At 42.0% G+C, this 22,375-nt stretch overlaps 1 long non-coding RNA gene across 1 annotated transcript; it reads left to right on the forward strand.

The window, feature by feature from the left end:
- Positions 1 to 5,146: 5,146 nt before the first annotated feature.
- On the forward strand, positions 5,147 to 21,212 carry LOC122466519. The gene is made up of 4 exons (XR_006292115.1): positions 5,147 to 5,191; positions 18,818 to 18,916; positions 19,920 to 20,014; positions 20,859 to 21,212. It is a non-coding gene; the product is annotated as an uncharacterized LOC122466519 (long non-coding RNA).
- The last annotated feature ends 1,163 nt before the right edge of the window (positions 21,213 to 22,375 follow it).

The raw sequence follows: 22,375 nt of genomic DNA on the forward strand, positions 1-22,375 counted from the left end.
TTCCTCACTCTCTCCTGTTAAAGCTGCTCCACTGTGGATAAATAATGAAAGAGTGATTAGAGCAGGGGGACCAATCCATCAGGCTACAGAGCAACTCATTCATTTGTTCTCTCTCTCTCTCTCTCTGGCTCAATGATTGAGCCACCATGGAGAAATACTTAAATAGTCATTGGGCCAGGAGAACAAGCATGCAAATGACTCTGTAGCCTTGTGGTTAGGGTGCCTCCGTGGGAAGTGGGAGACCCAGGAGCCAGTTCCGCTGCTCTCATTGCTCTTTTCTTAGTTAGCCACAGTGGAGCAGCTTCAACTGTAGAGACTGGGGAAGCCCCGCACTACGTTAGGCGCAGTGGTTAGGTGCCTAGATACCTTTTTTGGATTAGGGTATAGTTTTGAAGCTCCCAGGCTTGAGAAGATGTACTGATTTGATAGGCTTGCTCTAGTAGTGGGATATAACAAAGCAGCTTTCATTTGGGTCTTTAGTCAAAATTGGTGCATGCTATTTTAATAAATGAAGTTCTGCATAATCATTATCAGCATCTTGGATAAATTACAAGTTAAATCCATTCCCTGCTTTGCAGCTGAAAACATCATGCAAGCAACATGTGTACATTGTGTAAGGCAGTGGTTTCCAAGCCTTTTCAAGCTGGGCTCACCTCTGTTAATGCAAACTATGGAGGGTTGAAAATTAAAAGCACGAAAAAACATTTTTAGCCTACCCTGCTACTCCAAACATGGCAATAACATGATCTTAAATTTATATTAAAAGTTATAAAATCCAGTGGTGGCTGGTGAACTTTGGGGCAGGTGTATGGTGTTCCCACCCCGCAACCCCTTCCCATTGCCACAACCTCTCCCCTTCTCTCCCCTCCCCAATACTCCATGCTGACTGGCCAGGATATCTCCCCTCCTATGGCCAAGCAGGGAGGTCCTCCCTCATTCTACCCCTGGAAGTGGATCAAGTCAGGACAGCCCTGGTCCAGACTCAGGCCAGCAGCAGGGGCTACTCACCATGCTGTAGGAGCACCAGGGAGAAGAGGCTCCCAGGCAGGACAGAGCTGCCCTTTCTCTGGAATGCAGTACTTCCTTTTGGGTCAGCCCAGGGTTAGCCTGAAAGAGAGGTGTGGGCAGTGAAGAACAACTCCTCTGACACCTCCTCCAGTATTTTGGTGCCTCTGCTCCTGTTGCTGCTGGTCCAAGTCTTCGGCACCAGCCAGAGCTGATTGTGGGATGCTGGATTCACTGCCCAAGCCACAGGTGCTCTAACTGCCCTGTGGAAACCTGCTGGCCCGCTCTCTAGCAGTTCGAGCACTGTACAGTCAACACAGCCTGTGGCTTGGGTGGTGAATCCACTGCCCAACACCCGACTCAAGCTCACCATGGCTTGCCTTCCACCAGACTTTCCCCTCCCACCCCGCTTTTTCTCATGAACCCGCTCCCACCCCCGGTACCCTTTCATGACACCTGAGGGTTCAAAACCCACAGTTTGGAAAATGCTGGCATAAAGGTTAAAATACCATTAAAGCCCTGATGTTGCTCATTTAAGGGTTGTTTTTTTGCTCAGTGACTCCTCCAGGACTAGTGTTCCAAGGGGGCCTAAGGAATGGAATTCTTCCTTGCTGAGCTGATGCAAGGCCAGCTATTTTGTATCTGTGGGTTGGCAAACTCAGACAAAGTCAAACAGGCCAACTACATGCAACATATGCTAGCCATGCAATGTCATAGTCTCTTTATTTTTCTCAGCATGCAAACAGTTCCATTTATCTGTTCTGCAGAACTGCTGCTTAGCCAGTCAGTCCCCAGCCTGTAGCAGTGATTGGGATTCTTTCTTCCTAAGTGCAGGACTCTGCATTTGTCCTTGTTGAACCTCATCAGATTTTTTTGGCCCAATCCTCCAATTTGTCTAGGTCACTCTGGACCCTATCCCCACCTCCAGCATATCTATCTCTCCCCCCATTTTAGTGTGATCTGCAGACTTGCTGAGGGTGCAATTAATCCCATCATCCCAGATCATTGATAAAGATGTTGAACAAAACCGGTCCCAGGACCGAGCCCTGGGGCACTCCGCTTGATATCGGCTGCCAACTAGACATCAAGCTGGTATAGATATAGTTCGTGCTTTCCTTATTTATATCCAGGTCATGCTAATGAGGTAATTGCACTTTAATTGATCCCAATGGATTTTCTCATTGTTGGGCTATCTCCATCATCCAATCTCCAACCACCTGATCTAGAGGCAGTTGCCTCTGCTCCTGGCAGTTGAGACAAGAGCTTGGTTTGGGAGCAGAGCCTTCTCCTCCTCTTCCTGCAGGGGAAAATTTTAATTTCTATACACTCCCCCCCTCTTGCTGGGTTTCAGAGCCCATGCTCCCACCTGTGCAGGAACTTCTACACTGTTATTTTTAGCCTGTAGCTTGAGCCCCATGAGCCTCAGTCATTAACCCGGGCTGTGAAACTCTGCAGCAGGTTTCTTTTTTTGCTGTGTAGACATACCCCTTCTGCCTTCACTCATGACAGAGGGATCATAGGTGCCCAACCCAGGGTTTTGTGGATTGCAGTGTTGTGCCTGTGATTTTCTAGGTTCCTAAAAATTAAGCACCATGATGCTCAGTGTTGCAGCACCTACATCCCTTGGTGGTTCCCTTCCTTTTTGATATCCTTTTTTAATTGATATTAATGGAAGTTAGGGGTCTACATACCTTTGTGGATCTGGGCCTTAAGTTATAAAGTGCTCTCCACGAATGGATTCTGGGATTTAACCAATTTAAATTAAAATGCAATTTATAACAATATAAAAATGTCAAATGATGTGGCATTGTATATTTGGAGGCGGACCCATACAGAGGCTGGCAAAAATTCAAGCCCCGGTTGTGCAAAGGCTTAGAGACAGGTTTAACTTTAAGCAGCTGAGTAGTCCATTTGAAGTTGCATTCTGAAGAAACCCTGAGTATAAGTTTTGCCATGTTAGATCTCATTTGCTTGGTCGACTAACATGACCTGGTGTAATTAAAGTTGAGTGTATAGTCAAAATTAGACTTATAAACACCAAGAGATCTTGTTGGGCACCCGAAAAACAGAGGCGTTAATGGGTTCTTCTGAAAATTGAGGCCTATATCTTCATAGGATATCCAGTGATCTTTGTCAACAGCAATCTCCTACCCTGTTCAGAGGCTACTGCTATTCCATTCCATTTCAGGTGCCTTCTGCCTTATGAGAAGGCTGCCATCCAGCCCCCTGTACTGCACTGGCCTGTTGACAATAGCAGGATGACCTAAGGTACACTAGCCAGTTCATATCCCAAGGAGCTCTGTGAGAGAAGGGCTATTCACTTCATGTTCTAGTGTTCCAAGGGGGCTGGGTTTTAAAGAGACTTGGGCTTTGGTTTTGCCCATTGAGATGCTAAGCATATTCCTATAGCTGTGCACAAGGCTCTTTCTCATCTATGGCACTGTGAATATAGAAATGATTCTTAAATCTGACTTCAGTGAAAGGTAAAATAAACTTTAAAAATTTCTAATGCCAAAATATTAACATAGTCTGTATGGTCATACATGATAAAGAGACAATATCTTTTGCAAATCAGCTGATGGTAAAGGAGGAATATTCTTGGCACTTGTATGTGGTTTTATATTTTGAAGAGCCACACCAATGTTAATTAGCTAATCCTCACAATAGTCCTTTGAGATAAGTAAGTACAAACTGTTGGGCAAAATTTTGCCCATAGTTACACCTGAACAAACCCACTGAAGTGCTGCACAGGTGTAACTGAAGGCAGAACTGGGCTCATTTTCTGCATTTTATGAATGGGGAAACTGAGGCAGAGACAAAGCCACAGAGCAAGTTAATGATAGGGCCAGGATTGGAATGCTGGTTTTCCTCATCCATGAAGCCATGTTACCTATAAATCTATCAACAGATGCCAGCTTTTGTGATATTTATTAAATCTCATCCTTTTAAGTGTGCTTTGTTCAAACCATTCACGACAGCAGGGAAAGTTGGGATCTCTCATAATTTTTCCCCTTACTAAAAAATGGACGGCTTCTCCTATTTTTTTTAAAGGGACTTTCTTTACCTGGGAATTAAAGAAGACTATTGGAAAATTAAATTAAATTGTCCTTGATTAAGCATGAAGTGGTGGAAATATATCCTGATAATAATACATCTTATCTATCTCAAGATGCTCTTCCAGAAATGCAGCACAAGACTTTACTGCTTCCCAGTTGCAATTAAACAGTTACCAGTAGAAAATGACAGAAAATGTAGAGCTGCTAATAAATAAAAAAACCATGATGACAGTTTCCATTTGCAGTACTACAGCATGCTCCCAGGCGATCTTCCAGGAAGAACAACAGAGCTGCTAAACCACTGTAATATAGTATAAATATTGCAGTGTCCATTAATTGATTCTAAAACACATCCACATTGCAACATGAGCTGTAAAATATGGGCCTAATCTCATTGAACTGATGTTTCCTCAATTTTGTAGTCTCATCAGTCCTTTATGGGATGCTGTCTAAACTGTGTTTATGAGCATAATATATATAGTTATTGTACTAAACAGGGACACTATGAACCATGTTTGGGTTTTAATTTGTTCCCATATTTTAAAGACTTAAGGTAAAATCCTGGCCCCATTGACTTCTGTAGGGCCAGGATTTCACCTTTAGTTTCAACATTTACATTTTGGAGGCCTGACTTATGATTTTTGAATTCTTGGACTTGGCAATACTGATTCTTCCACTTTAGGGGCTGCTGGAAGGCTAACTTAATTGCCATTAGTGAGGTGCTCAGATATTATGCTGATGGGGCTGACAAAGACCCTTTAAGGAAGAGGGTCTCAGAGCTCCTGTGACTGAGTAGGGGCACTCTGGTTAGGAATGGGGTAGCATCTGGATTCAGGAGATAATGAAGCGTGGGAATCAGAAAGGAGGCCAAACTGAGACACCTGGAGCTGGAGGTAGGCTTCCAGGGAGGGGCTTAAAAGGAAGAGCCCTACTTAGTTAGAGCAAAGCTGTGTAAAGTTCTATAGCTCCTTCCTAGGATGAGGGGGGGGAGATAGGTCTGATTAGCAGGAAGTGGAAATGCTGGATCCAGAAGAAGGCCTGTAGGAGTACCCTTATGATCCCTGTCCTGAGTAAGTGGCAGGGAGCTGGCAGGAACACAGGAGGCCTCTGAGACTCTTATTAAGCCTAGGGTAGGTGGCTGGCCATTGTTTATGCTGTTGCTTCTTTTGAGTTGTTAAGTCTATTACGGGCCTGTGGAGGGAAGCTTGAGAGTGCTCCAATCTGAAGGAAGATTGAGACTGATGGAGAAGCTGCACTCGCAGAAGGTGGTGGAGCTAGAACCTTTTGAGTTATGGTATTTAACTCTTGTGATTTGAAGTGTTCATATTAATAAGTATCTCTGTGCTATGGATGTTATTAGCCTATGAGAGTGTTGGAGAAATATTCGTGAGGAGCGCTGAGAAGGGGAACTGGAGGTGGGCTACATTATAGGGCCACTCTATGCATGAGGGGTGTTCCAAAATGGTGATGGTAGGCCAGAGACCATGTAAATACCTAGGTTTTTACAAATAAAAAAAACCTACCTCAGTGAGTCATATGCTATATTTCTTTATGAAGGTTTAGGAAACAGGCCAAAGCCTGTGCATATGGTTCTAGCCTGACATCCTGAAGAAAAGTCACTAGTGTGAGCACTCTGGATCAGGGGCCAGATACGCAAGAGCTCAGCACCCACTTCCCGTTTTGGGCATTCAAATTACATATCCGTTCCCAAACAGAGTACTCTGAGGCATGGAAAGACTTTTCTCTAGGCCTTCTATTATGTAAATCACAGAGGAGCATTATTGGGACTGGCCAAGGGGTTAGGAGTATGGTGTTATGTCAATATACCCTCTCCATGTGCTGGCATTGGATAAATGATTGCTAATAGTAACAAGAGCAGGATGTACAGGGGATGGGGAAGAGGTGATGGCCAGGCATGGGGATGTTAAAAGCCAGAACAAAGATACAGGTTCATACTGCTTTTGCAGTATATAGGTTTCCTTATGGAGGTGCTTATACCACTTCCTCCTCCTATGCCCTTGCAAAAAAACCCAAACAATTTATGGTACTGTGGTAGCACTTAGAAGCTTATCGTATCAGGGCTCCATTCTGCTAAGCACTCTACAAACAAATAATAGAAAGACAAACCCTGCCCCCCAAAGCTTACAGCGTTTTGTAATTATTTTATGTAATAGTTTAAACCCTTCAATTTCAGCAGCCGGACAAATTGTTCTAGTAAGCACTCCCTTTAACACTTGGCCATTAATAAAAATAAAGGGGGACATCTTGGCTCATTTAAAGTTAATGGCAAAACTCCCACTGATTTCAGTGGGGATAGGATTTTGCTCTTTAAGAACATGCTTCTTAAACGTCTGTGTTTTCAGATAACCTTCAAAAAGAGAGAGCCAAACATTGGCATGGGAGTGGGGAAGAAGAAAAATGTTCAATGCTGAAACTAGGCTTCTGTAGCCCAAATACAAGCCCTACTTGCTTTAAACTGTTTCACTATAATACCATTGTTTCATGTTCTCTATGTATATAAATCTCCCCACTGTATTTTTCACTGAATGCATCTGATTAAGTGAGCTGTAGCTCACGAAAGCTTATGCTCCAATAAATTTGTTAGTCTCTAAGGTGCCACAAGTACTCCAGTTCTTTTTGCAAATACAGACTAACACGGCTGCTACTCTGAAACCTGTTGATAACTGAAACTCTTGTAAACAGGAGAAGAGCTTGAATAAATAACATATTCATTCACAACTGTTTTTTCCAATCACTGAGCCGAAAAACCTGAGGTGACAACCCAAATAGCAAACAGTTGAAACAACAGTAATCTACAAGATGAAATTTGCTCACATAAAAATGTGTTAAATAATTCTGAACACTGAACAAATGTGTAATTCACGACCTATCTGCTGATAAGTCTCTAACAGAAAAGGATTCTGTTTTGAATAAATTGCTTACTGAAAATACCTCTGCGCTGGATCTGGACAGGCTAACATCCAAACCTATTTGTTCTAGAAATAGTTGTATATCTTGTGGTGATAGTCTCTTGCATGATATTTGAGTAGGGCTGCTGCCTGTCCCTGCTGAACCCAGAGAGTACAGAGACCTATGAAGTTTTAAAAATGAAAGCTGAAAACATTTTCAAACCTCAAAAATTAAGGTTTGGTTCAAGTTTTGTGCTAATCTTATTTTATCCAAACATGTTCACACATTGCTAATCCACAATAAAAATAGTTTCTGCACTGTACTTTAAAGTTTTTACTGGGTTTTTATTGCTGCCAATGTAAATATATAGGGCTGCATTCTTTAATCCACTATGGCCACTCTGTATCACTGAAGTAGCTTAAAGTGGCCTTAAAGCTTCTGTTGAGAGCCAATAGAGAATTTCTCTTGTGTGTTTTGCCAGAACCACCTGCTTCCCCACCCCAGGGTGTAAGCATAAGGAGTGAGATATGTTGGGGGTGTTCTAGAACTGGGGTGTGAGTGGGACAGGGACGCGAGGGGATGTGGTGTGGAACTAAGTTAAATCCTCTAGGGAACCTTATGACAGGGCTACACAGGGGCATCCCTCACCTATGCTATTAACTTGAACCAGGCTCAGGCAGCCCTGAATGAGGGACCAAAAACAGATCTCAGCACTGCTATGCTCTACTGTGTTTGAGCAATCAGGGCCATAATGCTATGCTAAGCTACCATTCCTCTCTCAAACTTCCACCTGTTCAAAGGAAAAAAATGTTAATGTATCCAGTAGCTCTAACTGTATAGAGATTTGTTCCACTGTACATTTTTACTCTTTCTAATCATTGTTTTTATGAGCCTGTGACCTCTGTAGCTGCTCTGATTGGAAACTAGCTTTGTGTGCTATTGAACACTTCAATGTAAATGTTCTGTTTATTCTGAAAATTGCATTTACTCAGCCATAAATACAATGCTTTTGCTGAAATTAGAACTCGAGAGAACACCATACACCTAAAATATTTCTAAAGGAAATAATTAGACAGCCAGGCAAAAATATTGGTTTTTTTTCTGCCTAGCACCACTATTTTGAAAGCCCCAGGCCCAGCTCCTCAGAGGTATTTAGGCACCTAACTCTTATTGAGCAAGTTCCTTCCTCAGAATATTTTGAGATTTTAAAAAATTGTTTACATTTGACTCCTACAGCAAGTAACATGACAGCTAATTGGGCCATGAGTGGGGCTCCTAGGCAGCCTGATGATGTGCAGAGACCAGCATGCACTGTGCTGCACATCACAAAGATTCAATCACATCTGTGAGAACAAGGCAGAGTTTTGTAAAATACATTAAATGTAGCCCAGGTCAGCTCCCAGACAGAAGCTAACTCACACAGTTGGTGCATCTTAGCAGATGGCCAGGAAGATGGAAGGAGGGATGTTAATTACCTGTTAACAAATTGAGTAGGTTGGCTTGTTTTCTGAACCAGGTGCCTGGAGAGAATTCATGCTTTAGAAGGCTTACGAAATGGGCGGCTTCATAAAACTAGTATTAGAGCTCTGCACTGCCTTGCAGGAGGTCTGAGTTTGCTTCCTCATCATTTACATTTGCTACCTGGATGGCTGTTTTCTGTCCCCTGCCTCCTCTCTTTTCCCCATTCATTTTCTCCCCTACAGATCAATCCATTTCTCCCTTCTGCCCTTACGTTTCCTTTCTGACCTCTCTCCCTTGCCTTTCATTCTCTGACTCCTGCTTCCCCAACACACACACCATATGCCTACTAAGCCTTTCCTGAACTACTCTACGCACTGCACTCTGATCTGCCCCTGAGGCTGATGTGGGAGTATGCTGGGGAAGAAGGAGCAGCCTGGCCTGCCTGCTTCAGAAGGGGAGGGGGAGCTGCCATGGGCATGGATGAGTGAAGCAACAGAGATGGCTCAGGAGTGAGCTGCTCTCCAGTTCAATCTGCTTACAAAGATCAAAAGGTTACTTTATTCCAGGAGCTCTGCTGTGTTGTTAGCAGCTGAGGAGAGGGTCCAGTCTGTATTTTCCAAGCCTGTTGAATCTTAGAACTCCCCAGCTTTTGTTAAGCTTACTTTATGCTACTTGGTCTCCTGTTTGCTTAACTTATTAGTGGACTCCCTCTGTGACATTGCACTCCATATGCTTTATGAAAATATGCTTATGAATGTGAATATAATGTAACTGGAATATGCTTTATGCAAAAGGTCTCTTGTAAGGTATCATTACAAAGCTTATAGTTTACTGAGTGTGGTCATCCTGTTTGTATGCATGTATCATTCTTGTATCTGAAGATAGAAATATGAAATATAACTCTGAGGTCCTATTGTAATTATGCAAAGTATGGGCCATTAATGATGATTTAGAATCTTGATGGCTCCCATTGAGTAGGACAATTGGTTGTAAATGGTTTATTTACCTGCAAGCCTGCCTGTGTACATGTGGGCCAGCCTGTGGGTAACGAAGATTGAGGTCTCACAGGGACATGTGACCATGTCACCTGATGATGAAATTCATCTTAAATCTGGTACTTTACCATTTAGATGAGGGGTGGGGACCAAGAGAGACAAAAGATTCCTGCCTTGTGCCAAAACTATAAAATGGCGTGGAGCAGGACAGAGAGGGCTTCCAGTCATGAGAGAGCCCCTGCTTACCACCTAAGATGGCTGCTGAAACTCACAAGGACTGTACCAGAGGAAAGGATTGGGCCCAGACTAGGAAGGAGTCTAGTCTGTGAAAGAGGCTTATTGGAACATCTCTAAGGGCGAGATATTATCTGTAATCAGTTTCTTAATGTATTAGGCTTAGACTTGTGTGTTTTTGCTTTATTTTGCTTGGTGATCTACTTTGTTCTGTCTGTTATTACTTGAAACCACTTAAATCCTACTTCTTATACTTAATAAAATCACTTTTGTTTATTAATGAACCCGGAGTAAGTGATTGATTGATACCTGGGGGAGAAAACAGCTGTGCATATCTCTCCATCAGTGTTACAGAGGGCGGACAACCCTGTATAAGTATTAAACAGAGTAAAACAGAATTCTTTGGGGTTTGGATTCCATTGGGACCTGGGTGTCTGGGTGCTGGAGAGGTAACCTGCTAAGCTGTTTTCAGTTAAGTCTGCAGCTTTGGGGGCATGGACCAGATCTGGGTCTGTGTTGCAGCAGGCTAGCATGTCTGGCTCAACAAGGCAGGGATATGGAGTCCCAAGCTGGCAGGGGAAATGGGCTCAGAGGTCATTCCAGCACATCAGGTGACAGTCCCAAGGGAGTCTCTGTGACCAAACCTGTCACACCCTCCACCTCCATCTCAAGGCTGGACTCAACAGCTTGGTCAACACTAAAATTTTTCTCACCATTCTGCTCGTGCCAGACAAACACAGTGGGGAAAATGCCAGTGTAGGTGCCCTTGGAGTATGTGAGTATTTCTTGTGCGTTACTTCAGTGGAAACTCCTACCTTGAACCTCATAGTCAGTGCTAGCAGCAACTAGAGCAACAGCTCACCCAAGTGAGCCAAGGTAATGAAATTTTGCTAAACTTATCTTTGCTGGAAGTTGCTCTTTTCACATCAATAATATATGAAGAGAGGCCATTGCAAAGGAGTGTTTTCTCTCAATATCCCCTGGATGTTTGAGGAACCTCACTTCCTCTTGGAGTTCTTAGTGCCTGGATGACTCAAGTCCTGTTTTTGTTCACTTCTCAAACAGGTACCATTTTCGCTCTGCTGAAGATATTTTTTTATTAACACGAGTCACTAACAAATGTAAACGGGTACAGAGTTATAACTACAGGCTCAGCTGTGATTATTTTGAACTTAGGTTCCATTGACAACAGGAAAGTAACTAATTTCTGGAGAGACTTAACACTAACTTCAACCAGGAATAAACAAGGACATGAGAGAAACATAGTCAGATCTAAAGCTAGTGAAACTGGCAGTCGCACTAAAAACTGAAGTCAATGCAGAAATGATTGTGTCTTGTGAAAGTGTTCCTGCATTTACCTTACATGTAGATAAGAATTTGATTAAAACATCTCTACCCAAAGGTTATGGAATCGGAAAATTAGGAAAAGTAATGTTAGCCATGTAAAATTATATGTAAAGTTAACTTAAAACACATTTCTTCCGTCCTGATTTAAGTGTATGTTATGGGTCAGACTTTCAACTGAGCTCAGCAACCAACAGCTCCCATTTAGGAATGTAAATAATGGGCTAGACTTTCAGAAGAGCCCAGCTCCTGGGCAGGCACTGAAACAAAGTATCCTGAGTTTCAAAAATGCTCTGCTTCCAGCATTGACTTGATGGAAGCTGCTAATTTTGGACACTCTTGAAAATCTGGCCACTTATTTTGTTGCTGAAATGGGAGCTGAGCACTTTTGACAAGCTGGCCCCTTGGTTTTCCAAGATTTTGAGTAAAAATAATGAAATTTGCAAGTTAGTCCATCAGTTTGTTAATGGTTAAGTAATACAGTATCAGCATTGTGAGAGAGAGTATTGGGCTGGATTCCTAACTGCCCTCAGCCCTACCCCAACATGTTCCCACAGCAGGGTGTGGCATAAGGCTGTTACAGTCTCCCATGGGAACTGCTTTGTACCATAGGAATTCCCTGCTGGGGAGAGCTGCTTAGGTCTTGGACCATTTATACCACTTGAATTGCATAAAAGGCTTGGACTGAATTGCACAATCAGAACCACTGTCTCAGTTTTAATTTGCTATGATAGTTTTGGCTTTTTTAAGGCACTGGAATCATATCCCAAGGATCATTGTGTAGAACCCCCATTTTGATCATTCTAGCCAGATGATCATTCTGTGCAGAGCCACAAAACAATGAAACCTTTTCTAACTGTAAGGGTAGTTAAGTACTGGATTAGGCTTCCAAGGGAGGTTGTAGAATCCCATCATTTTGAGCTTTTTGAGAACAGGTTGGACAAATACCTGTCAGGGATGGTTTAGGTTGACTTGGTCCTGCCTCATCTGGACTACATGACCTCTTGAGGTCCCTTCCAGCCCTACATTTCTATGGTTCTATAAATTTCTTAAGAAAAGGAGCAAAATTTCTATCTTGCCAGGACAAAATTAGATCATCGAGAAATTGTAGTGCCATAGCCAATAAGTCAAATTACAATAGACAGTAACTAGCATTTATCCATATAACTTATTCTTTAAAACCAAATGGGATTCTGAAAGATTGAAGATGCACTTCTGATTTAGAAAGAAAAACCAAGATCCCAATGCTGCAAAGATTTATGCATGGGTTGTCCTTTAAGAACATGAGTAGTCTTGTTGAGTTAGATGGGATTTCTTATATGTTGAAAGTTATTCACGATGTAAATCTTTGCAAGATGGGGCCCAAATCCTCACTGTGAATGAGTGGACAAATACATCAGCACCAAAAGGAAAATGGCTTTAAGAAAGTCAGACCTCAACCCTGGATTGAGAAATCATCTGGGCTCCATAGAGGTACAGTGATCTGATCAGTTGATTTGCAATGCAGGAGTGGAGCCTAATATTTCGTCCATATAGAGAAATGAAAAAAGATGATCAGTAAAACTGAATCCCACTGTACTTATACTCCAAAGACCTGGAATAGAATTAGATTAAAATATGAATCTGAATGACTACAGTAGACAACATTGAAAAATTCCAGTGAACTCCTAAAAAGATAAATAATTTCAATCCAAAAGTGTGTTTAAAAAACCAAACCTTTCCTTCCCCCCCTCATCCCCCAGCACCAAAAAACCCCAAACAAACTGATAGTTGACAGTTTTACAACAGAGATTTAAAGGTAAGACAGTGCCTATTATAGACATATAAAGGCAGCCACAGATCTGGTCATTAACACTATCTTATTCATAACTGCAATTTTTTTATAACTGTTCTGGGCTCTGTTAACCACAAGTATTTTGCCTAGTGCATTGCGTAAACCCACAGAAGGTTGTGGTCCTGGCTTCTGCTCCCCATCAAGCTGAGCAGCCCCCAGTTTGTCTCTACATTTTAGGACCACTTTCACCCAGTTCTGCAAGTGAGATATGTGGACAACCATGAGTGGGTTGGAGAATTAAGGTGGGGGGGGGAGCGGGGGAAGAATTGGATCTATGTTCCAGCATAATGAAATTTTGGAGACTGAACCAAAGACTCCCCAGCTGAGCATATATGTATGTCCTTGTCTAGATGACTGCAAAACACTCCGTAAAAATAAACAAACACAATCCTTGGCATTATCCAAGTGAGGGACAATGAAAGCTCTCCTCTGTTCTAATTCAACAATCCTCGGTTGCAGTTTGATTTTGTAACAATCGGTGCTGTTTTAACTTTCTGCCTGACCAACAGATCAGAGATGTTGAAGTGTTCTCCCACAGTTTGGTGAAAGTCCTAATTTTTGTATTTCACAATTTTTTACCAGTGTGTGAAGTGCAATTTTCATTGACTGTCACACATGATCCAGAAACTGTGATCCACCCCCCCCCCCTCGCCCCACTGTTTCAGTAGCAGGGAACAACATTTTTTGTTCTGTTTGTACTGAGCCTAGCACAATGGTGTTCTGATCCATGACTGGTGCTCTTAGGCACAATGGTAATAAAAATAACAATTGCATGGTAAAAATGTTGACATTCCAACCATATCTCCATTCCTTTTATCAGCTAGAAAAGCAAAAACTACACAGAGATGAGGCTTAATAGTTCAGGCCTAGGTGCACAAAACCTAAGTTGGAAAAGCCTTTTTTGGATTCTGCCTTGTCTATGAATCTCTGGTCTAGTGGAGTGAAAGCCAATATTTTTTGTGGAATAAGATCCAAGCTGGGAGTGCAACTGTAATATGGCATATATGTGCAAATCCTGTTCCCAGGATGTAGAGTTCTTGGATACAAAGGAACCAGTGCAGGAATTTTCATTTAACTTGGGGACATCAGGACAGGAGATGCCTTCATGCGTGGAGTCCTGTCTTGCAAAGGCTTCTTGTTTGGCCACCTGTGGTGAGGCAGACATGAAGAGAGAGAGGGCAGGAGGAACTCCTCTTCTGGGGATCATCTGATCCCTCCCCCACTCGGGAAGCTACTCTAACCTTAGCCTGCTGCCATTCCAGCGCCTGCAGGGAGTGTGCAGAATTTCCCAACGTTCAGTGGAGTTACTTATGCTGGAAGCTGGAAACAGAATTTGTGCTTTAAAAAAACCCAACCTTTCACCACTTTTACTAATCTCTTTTTTCCCCCTCCCACGACTAATGTTTATATGTGGTAGGCATTTGTTTGCACAGCTTTATTCTCCTGAGATTACTGGGGCAGGAAGAAGCAGAGGATCAGTCTAAGCAATAAAGGAGAAGAAGGAATAGCCTAGAGATGATATTCTGTCGACATGGTATAGCCAACGGGCAATTCTGTCTTTGGAATCAGGAGTAGGCTCAGTGGGAGCCAAGCTTTGGGAGGGAAGGGATTATTTTCCAACACCACTTGCTGAAAGTTTGATCTGGGCTGAATTGAGCCCTAAAACTTCATATTCTAAATTAGCCAATCTGAATGGGTCATATTCGTCTCACTTACACCTTAGCTATCCTACTGAAACCTACCAACAGGGCTGCACTCAGAGTTCTCAAAATGCAGGAATTCATTGTCTTCTCAATGCTTCGCTCATCAGAGTTTCTTAAATGAATTAAGCCAAACGTAACATCATGTCAGAATCATCTTCAGTGCTAGACATGGGTCAGGGTTTGGACAATAAGGATCAAATTCTGACCTGACACATGATATTCAGATTGTTTTATCCACTGCTGAAAGGCATTCAGATAGCACGGTGATGTGTGCAGTATAGAAACTGAGTAGAACAGTACATGAAAGACGTACACCCACTGAAACCACATTAATGGTATGAGGTGTTTTTAATGGAAGCTTTGTAGAGCTTTCTGCTGCAGTGCTCACAAACTGCACACTTGACACCCGCCAGAAGGAGAGAGAAGTCAGAATATCATGAAAGGGGAGCAGAGCATGCTTTCAAAATGGGTTGAACTGGAATTTAAAAAGTGATATTCTTTCAAGTCCCAGCCCTAAAATAAACTCTGCTCATGTGAGTTGCCAAAGTGAAATGCTGCTGCCTGGAGCTTAGCTTCCCTAGGTGGGACTCAAATACGCCTGGGGCTCCCCTAGGCTCTGACAGTCGAAAAAGAGATTTCCGTTCAGACAAACAAAATGTTTCATTTCAATGTTTTGAAACATTTTTTTCATTTTGACCTATTTTTTTTAACTATCATTTGCTTAAATTTTAAAGCAAAACCATTTCCATGGGGAGGGGACACTCAGAATTTTTCATGCAGAAAATGTCAAAATGACATTTCAACAATTTTTAAAAAAATTCCCAACATTTTTTTAGCCAAATATCTTGTGGAAACTGATCCTTCCTTGTGAACAGTTTCAGTTTTGACAAATTAGCATCTTCCAAAAAAGAAAAATTTTGTCTACGAGATCTAATAACTGCTACTGACTAGTGACAGCAAAATGAGACATCACTGACCGAAAACTACAAATCTGAGACCCTCCTGCTGCTTTCATACATGAAGAATGACATAATTAACAATGTTGACATTTAAATGATCATCACTGGGCATCTGAGTTGACCCTCAGCTGTGCTGTGTATATATAGGGCAGTTTACACTTTTGAGTTATTGTTCCAGACTCAGGCAGTCACTTTGTTAACCTCAAAAACTGTGACTCAAGTGTTTCTTCTCTAGAGATTTAATTTAAAAAAGAAAAGAAAAGAAAGTTGAGATTCTGCTAAAGAAGACAGCAATTTTAGATTAACAGCCGTGTTAGTCTGTATTCGCAAAAAGAAAAGGAGTACTTGTGCACCTTAGAGACTAACCAATTTATTTGAGCATGAGCTTTCGTGAATTGGTTAGTGACTAACCAGATAAATTGGTTAGTCTCTAAGGTGCCACAAGTACTCCTTTTCTTTTAGCAATTTTAGAGAGATACTGGCCGCATCTGAGCCAGGTTTTAAAATAAAAACAGTTGCAAAAATTTCATTTGTAATGAGAGAAATAGGCTAGGGAGATCTAAAAATGATACACAGTTACATTCACAGCCAATTCACAGCACTGGGTATGGATAATGGGGCGGATTCGGTGCTTTGCTTTACTTTACCCACTTTGCTATAAATGTCTCGACTCAGCATAACATTTAGTTTCAGTATATTGGTATCCTACACTAATGTGCATGTTCAGAGAATGATGCATCTTCTGGGGTATTTAATCAGAGAGGTACCAATAGTTAAGCTAGTGTGCAGACACACATTTTCTGGGAGGTCAGTGAGGACCCAAAGGACTTTCTTTTCATGGAATCTTTAATCCTGAATCTTTAATCTGGACATTTCCAGACTTTTAGGAAGTTAGATCTGGATACAAACTTTCTGGTTTGAGCACTTATTGGCTGGAAGACAGCGTTTTACTAAAATATCTACCAACTACATTTCTGGCTTAGAGTTTTTACTTGCGTGTTCCAGGTTACCTTTAAATTAGTTATTGAATAATGGAACAACTGCACAATCTGGTGTACCCTTACTGGGTATTAGCTATGGCTGAGCAGAGACCAAGTAAAGCTCATGTTACTTTTGAGATTTGTGTTGATCTTTCCTTCTGGGCTCAACTGAAACCCAGACCACACTCACTAAAGACAAACCACAATTTATTTAATCTACTTGACTTTGCATTCTGCTGAAAAGGTTTTTTCCATCTCAGGAACATAGTCTGATATCTTCAAAGGGCACATCATCTGCATGTAAAACCCTTGTGATCCTTTATCGTGTCTTTTTGATGTGAACCATTACCTGCTATGAAAAAGAGAGCCTGGAAAACCCTTGCATGTGTGCTGTGGTTAGCACAAAATATAGGAGTTCAGGATTGTTTATTTCCTAACCCTTTATGTTCAAATAATATTTTATATTTTGCACTAGCATGATCATTTAAAAGTATTTGCTCTGTCTCATTAACTGTAGAGCTGTGCACAAGTTTCAAGGATCTGCTTATTTACTTATGCAATCTCTGAAAGACACTTAGGGACAGATTTTTGAACATATTTAAGTACCTAACGATGCAGATACGAGCCAAGAGGCTTTTTTCAAAAGCACACAGGTATGGGAGTTAGACAGCTAAGCATGTTTGAAAATTCCATAAGGTACCTATCTGCATGTTTCGATGCCTAAATACCTTTAAAAATCCATCTCTTAGGGTGATGCGTGTGGTAGAAATACCTAGGCAGATAAGGAAACCTGGAATGCCTGAGTGTGTGGTTTCCCCAGTAGCCCATTGGCGGCTTTGGAGTCACACTGTTTTATAGGTAGCAATGTAGCAGGGAGCAGCAGGACTGAAAAAGCTTTTGTGGCTGTCTCCCCAGGAGGATTTAAGGAGGGAGGCAGCTTACTTTCTCCATGTGAGGAAGAAGGCTGAGGGAACTGAGTCAAATGGCTGCTTTGTGAAGAGTTGATGGAGAGGAAGTAGGGGGCCAGGCTGCTAACCCTAAAGATCCTGGAGGGCAGAAGGTGTAGTATGCAAACAAGTGCAATGTCTTCCAGAAGGCAACTGAAGGTTAGCGGGGAGCTGGCCTGTTTTTTATTTGTTTATGTTTAAAAGAGAAGGGCTGGTTGGAGGGAGACAGCAACAAAACTTGATTTCTCAGTGAAACCATCCATTCAATTGGATTTGCTTTATGACATTTCTGTGCTCCAGGTTTAGAGCAAACCCAGATTTAGAGTGAACTTCCTTATGAGTGAAAAGGGAATGTGCTGAGAAGGTTTGCAGAAACTTGAGTGACTTTAAATCAGCAGATTTTGCAGGAGCTCTTCCCCTTCCTCCTCCTGCTATTTTGGGGGCCTAAGGGAGCTGGCTTCCACAGCTCCTTGGAAGCAGCAGCTGGAATAAATGGCCAAGGAACACGTTTGTTTGGCAGCACTTATCAGGGAGCCTATTAGGAGGCTCCTGGAAGGAGAAGAACCCTTATGAACACCAATGTCTGTCAAACCTGAGTGCTGTGAGCCTCTGGGGGCCGGGCCTGGGTGGAGGAGAAGTAGTTACTAGGTCAGGAACCTGGTTAACATAGCATGGCAACCGACCGCCATGCAGGCCCAGGATAGCTTGCCTGTGGCTGGGACTGCCCACTCGTGTACACAGAACATAGACAGGCACAGTGTTTGTGGGGAGTGACTCAGATGCGGGGACCTTGTTCCAGCCATAGGAGAAGTGGCCCCTTTATTGCAGCAGATGGCAGATGGCCAGGACCGACTGGTCCTTTGGTGGGCCACAGAACCATTTAGGAGGGAGGAATCCATCATGCACGGAGACCAGGGGTGCCCCAGAAAGGGGCTACATGTAATTATCAGGGGCATTTTTAAAAAATTTGGATAAGGGTATTACTAATGAGTCTCTCCACCAAACGCACAGAATGAGCACCATCAATGTAAACAGCCCCTAAAGCTGGTGTAACTGGCCCAGGGCAGATAACCCTAGCACTGGGATGATCTTCTCGTGCTGCTGAGGGGGCAGAGGGTCTCTTTTGCTTATCACTGCTGGTGGGGTATAGCCAGGATACTTCTCCCCAGAACCATCCTTGCCTATGTACCTCAAACTGCTGTAACCCAGTGCAGCAGGAACTGGGAAGTGCATAGGTGAGTGTTACACTACCTGTCAAATACACCCCGACATGCACTATGTGCAGACAAGTCAGAACCCTGATCTGGCCCTTAGTTCATAACACTGCTCTGATTTTAACAGACCTGTCCTCGCCTTTACATTGACATGACTTTCTTTTCTGCTTTTCAGATACACTTAGAATGGCCATCTTAAGTGCATCTAGAAGCCACAGAGTGTACATGTGAAACATTGCGACAGAGTACGTGGAAGCTGTAGCTGATGTTTAAGGTGAGTCTGACATACACATTAGATGCTTATGACTGTACAGCTACAATTCTGCAAGAAAAATATTTTCAATAAATTACCCTTTGGCTTCTATGAGTACAAAGTTTGGATACTTGTCCAAGCTTATCTAAATTTCAATTGTTTGGAAATCTGGGCCCTCATGTAAGATTTCCATCCCTTCCTGGTTTTATCTGGACCCAAACCAACAAGAACAGTCCCTCTCATGGGGCACCAGGAAATGCAGAGGCAAAAACAGTTGAGAGTTCCAGGTTTGGGGTTTGCCTGGAATTTTGGGAAAAGAATGAAATCATTTTTAATTTGATCTCAACCTGTTTTCACATTGCCAAGGGTTTTATTACCTTCTTCTGTGGGATTTCTTCAGTGCAGCCCCCAATGCTTGGAACCCCTCCTTGAACCAATATGCTGTGACTGTAGCCTTTCTTCTTTCAAGTCCCTCCTTAAAACACAGTGTTTCAAAAAGCCTATTAACGCTAACTCCTTCCCCCAGAATAGTGTTGTGCTTGCTTTGCATCATGGGTGGTTTGGATAGGTGCAAAAGTGAGTGAAGAATTCTCATCAGGTAGCGTTTTCAATTCAGGGGTAAATAACTGCACATTGTGGAAGTTAGTAGGGGGGAGGGGGAAAACAGGCCCTTTTGTTCATAACTGATACAATATTTTACAAGTAATCAATAAAAATAATTATAATAAACTACCTTGGGGTCAAAGTGCTATTTTCACTTTATTATAATCACTATTAACAAAGATATAGAATCTATGTCTCAGTTCAATGTTCTAATCTAAACTATATGTAAGTAATCGTCAGGCCAAGTCATTAGAACTTTTAATTCCTGATATACTCTAAGAATTATGGCAGCTGGCCATACCACTTTGACCTTTCAGTATTTGCAAACTGGCTGGCTATTCTGTCCCTCCCCCTCAGGCTGGCACAGCTGTAAACACACACATAATAATAGAACAATTGTAATATTCTATTTGTTTTCCAGTGAGAACCCCAGATCAGCACTGGCTTTAGGTGGCATGAGGATCTAGCTTGGTGTTGTGTGACTCCCACAAATAGCATGAATTCTGGATTTTGGAAGTATGTCCCTTTCATTTTACTGTAAAGTTTCCTTTATGCTCCTTATACATATCAGAGAAATATGGCCTACCACATATGGAAACAATTATTTACAAACTATCAATGTGACCTTCAGAGCCCTAGTTCCCTTCTGTGTGTAAGAGAAATATGCTGTTAGAGCAGCATAGAGGAGAGTAGGGAATCAGTTCTGTGTGTGGCTCTTAGACTAGACCTAGGTTTGAGCCTAATAAAAACAATCCCCAAATATTAGTAAATAGCGAAAAAAGCGTTTCTGTATTTAATGATACTGCAGCTTCTATTTCTCTCAGCTTCAAACCATTTTTGCTATCAAATACTAAACTCTGCTAATGAAGCAAGCATTATATAAGCATTATATATGAAGCAAGCATTATATAATAGGATGGGAATCAGTGGCTTATACTCTTTTCACTTGTGGTGGTGGTGGTGGTGTACTTAGTCACTAATGTAAGCCTTTAAAACAATGTTCTCTTCTGTGCCTTAAAAACAATAAGGAGTCCGGTGGCACCTTAAAGACTAACAGATCTATTTGAGCATAAGCTTTCGTGGGTAAAAACCCCACTTCTTCAGATGCATCGAAAGCTTATGTTCAAATAGATCTGTTAGTCTTTAAGGTGCCACCGGACTCCATGTTGTTTTTGTGGATACAGACTAACACGGCTATCCCCTAATACTTATCTTCTGTGCCTTGTGTGTTTCAGGACATCATTAGATTATACGCATAGAGTAATCAAATGCCATTGTAATTTCTCCCAAATACACTGTACCTAACTTCACTATTCCTAAATAAGGATAAGGTACTAAAACAGTTTCATCTGTTTCCCAGGTGGAATTGTTGCCCTTCTAGGTTTGGCAGGCTCATTGCACCAGGGAATCAAACCACTGATATTGTAATGTGTCGTGGGGTGAGTTAATCCCATAAAGTTTTTTAAACAGTTCCTGATGTTTATCCTGTAGAAGCAGAATAACCAGTGCCAGAGATGCTTGGGGACAAAGTCTGCTCTATTACATTGGTGTGAATCTGGAAAAACTCCATTGACTTCTATGTAGATACTGAAGATAGACACTGGTGTAACTGAGAGCAGAAGATATCCCATAATGTACAAATCAGAAGAATATAAAAATCCTCAATGCAAAATTCTGCTACTGCAAAGAAGTGTCTGTCTTCCACCCTCAAGTCTTCCAAGATAACAGAACTGGACTGTCAGTCTGTTTACTTTATCAAAAAGAAGTTTGAGAGATAACTCAATTACAGTGTGTATGTGCCTTCATGGGGAGAAAATAGTGCTTTATCTAGCAGAGAAAGCTGTAATAAGAACCAATGGATGGAAGCTGAAGCCAGACAAATTCCATGGCCCATGTTAAGGTGAAAAGGGGATCATCTCATCAAAAGTGACTGTACAATACACGTAGAAATGTACTTTTGCTGCATATTTTTAAACATAAAAACTGCCATTTTACCAATATTTCACAAAACGGAAAATTTGGGAAGTAGGGTTGGGAGTTGGAGGAGCAAATCATGTCAAATAGGATGGTAAAAGTTTGAGTTAAATTATGTGAAACACTAACTTTGAATTTCATCCAGGTCTGAAATTAACAGCTGCACAACTACAGAGGTGTTGTGTGCAATGACGCTGTGACTTCCCAGTTTCTCTTGCAGATGCTCACATAATTCGAGCACAGTTTAGCTAGCTCACGACACAAAACCCCCTGCTGCTCACTGATGCCTTTGAAAGTCAGTCTAAGGGTCAGAGATATAATGCTGTGAGATACAAGCAAGCTGCTGATCCTGTCTGTCCATGACAATCATATGAGTGAACAAGTACAGAGAGGACATCTGAGGAAAAGGAAAAATGTCATTCCCACACAGCACTCATCAACTGCCAGCTGGTAAGGGCCTGATCAGAGACCATCAAACTACATAGGAGACTTTCTATTGACTTTAGTGGTCTTTGGATCAGGCTCCTAATAAAAAAGCTGCACAGGTTCATTGACCATAAACCCTGTAGCTGCCTGAAGAGCATGAGAATCTGGGAGGGAGGAATGGAGAACATAGACCAAAAGCTCATGACTACTATCGCAACACATTTGTTGTTGCCGCACGTATGCCCCAGGCCCTGTCTGGGTTGGAGAAAAGGATTCCGTTTCTCCACGTCAGTGATGTTTCCCCTCCCAAAATCCCTTTACTTGGGCATTACCCAGAGGACATGCATGAAACCTAATGGCACAAAATAGCCTTACATAAATAATATGAGTAATGTATATTTATGGTACATACAAACAGAAAACTAGCTCTTGACATGCTGATAACCAATACAGGTAGAAAAAAATCTTTAAGATTAC

The sequence above is a fragment of the Chelonia mydas genome, chromosome 7 (assembly GCF_015237465.2).
Source record: "Chelonia mydas isolate rCheMyd1 chromosome 7, rCheMyd1.pri.v2, whole genome shotgun sequence".
Lineage (NCBI taxonomy): Eukaryota > Metazoa > Chordata > Testudines > Cheloniidae > Chelonia > Chelonia mydas.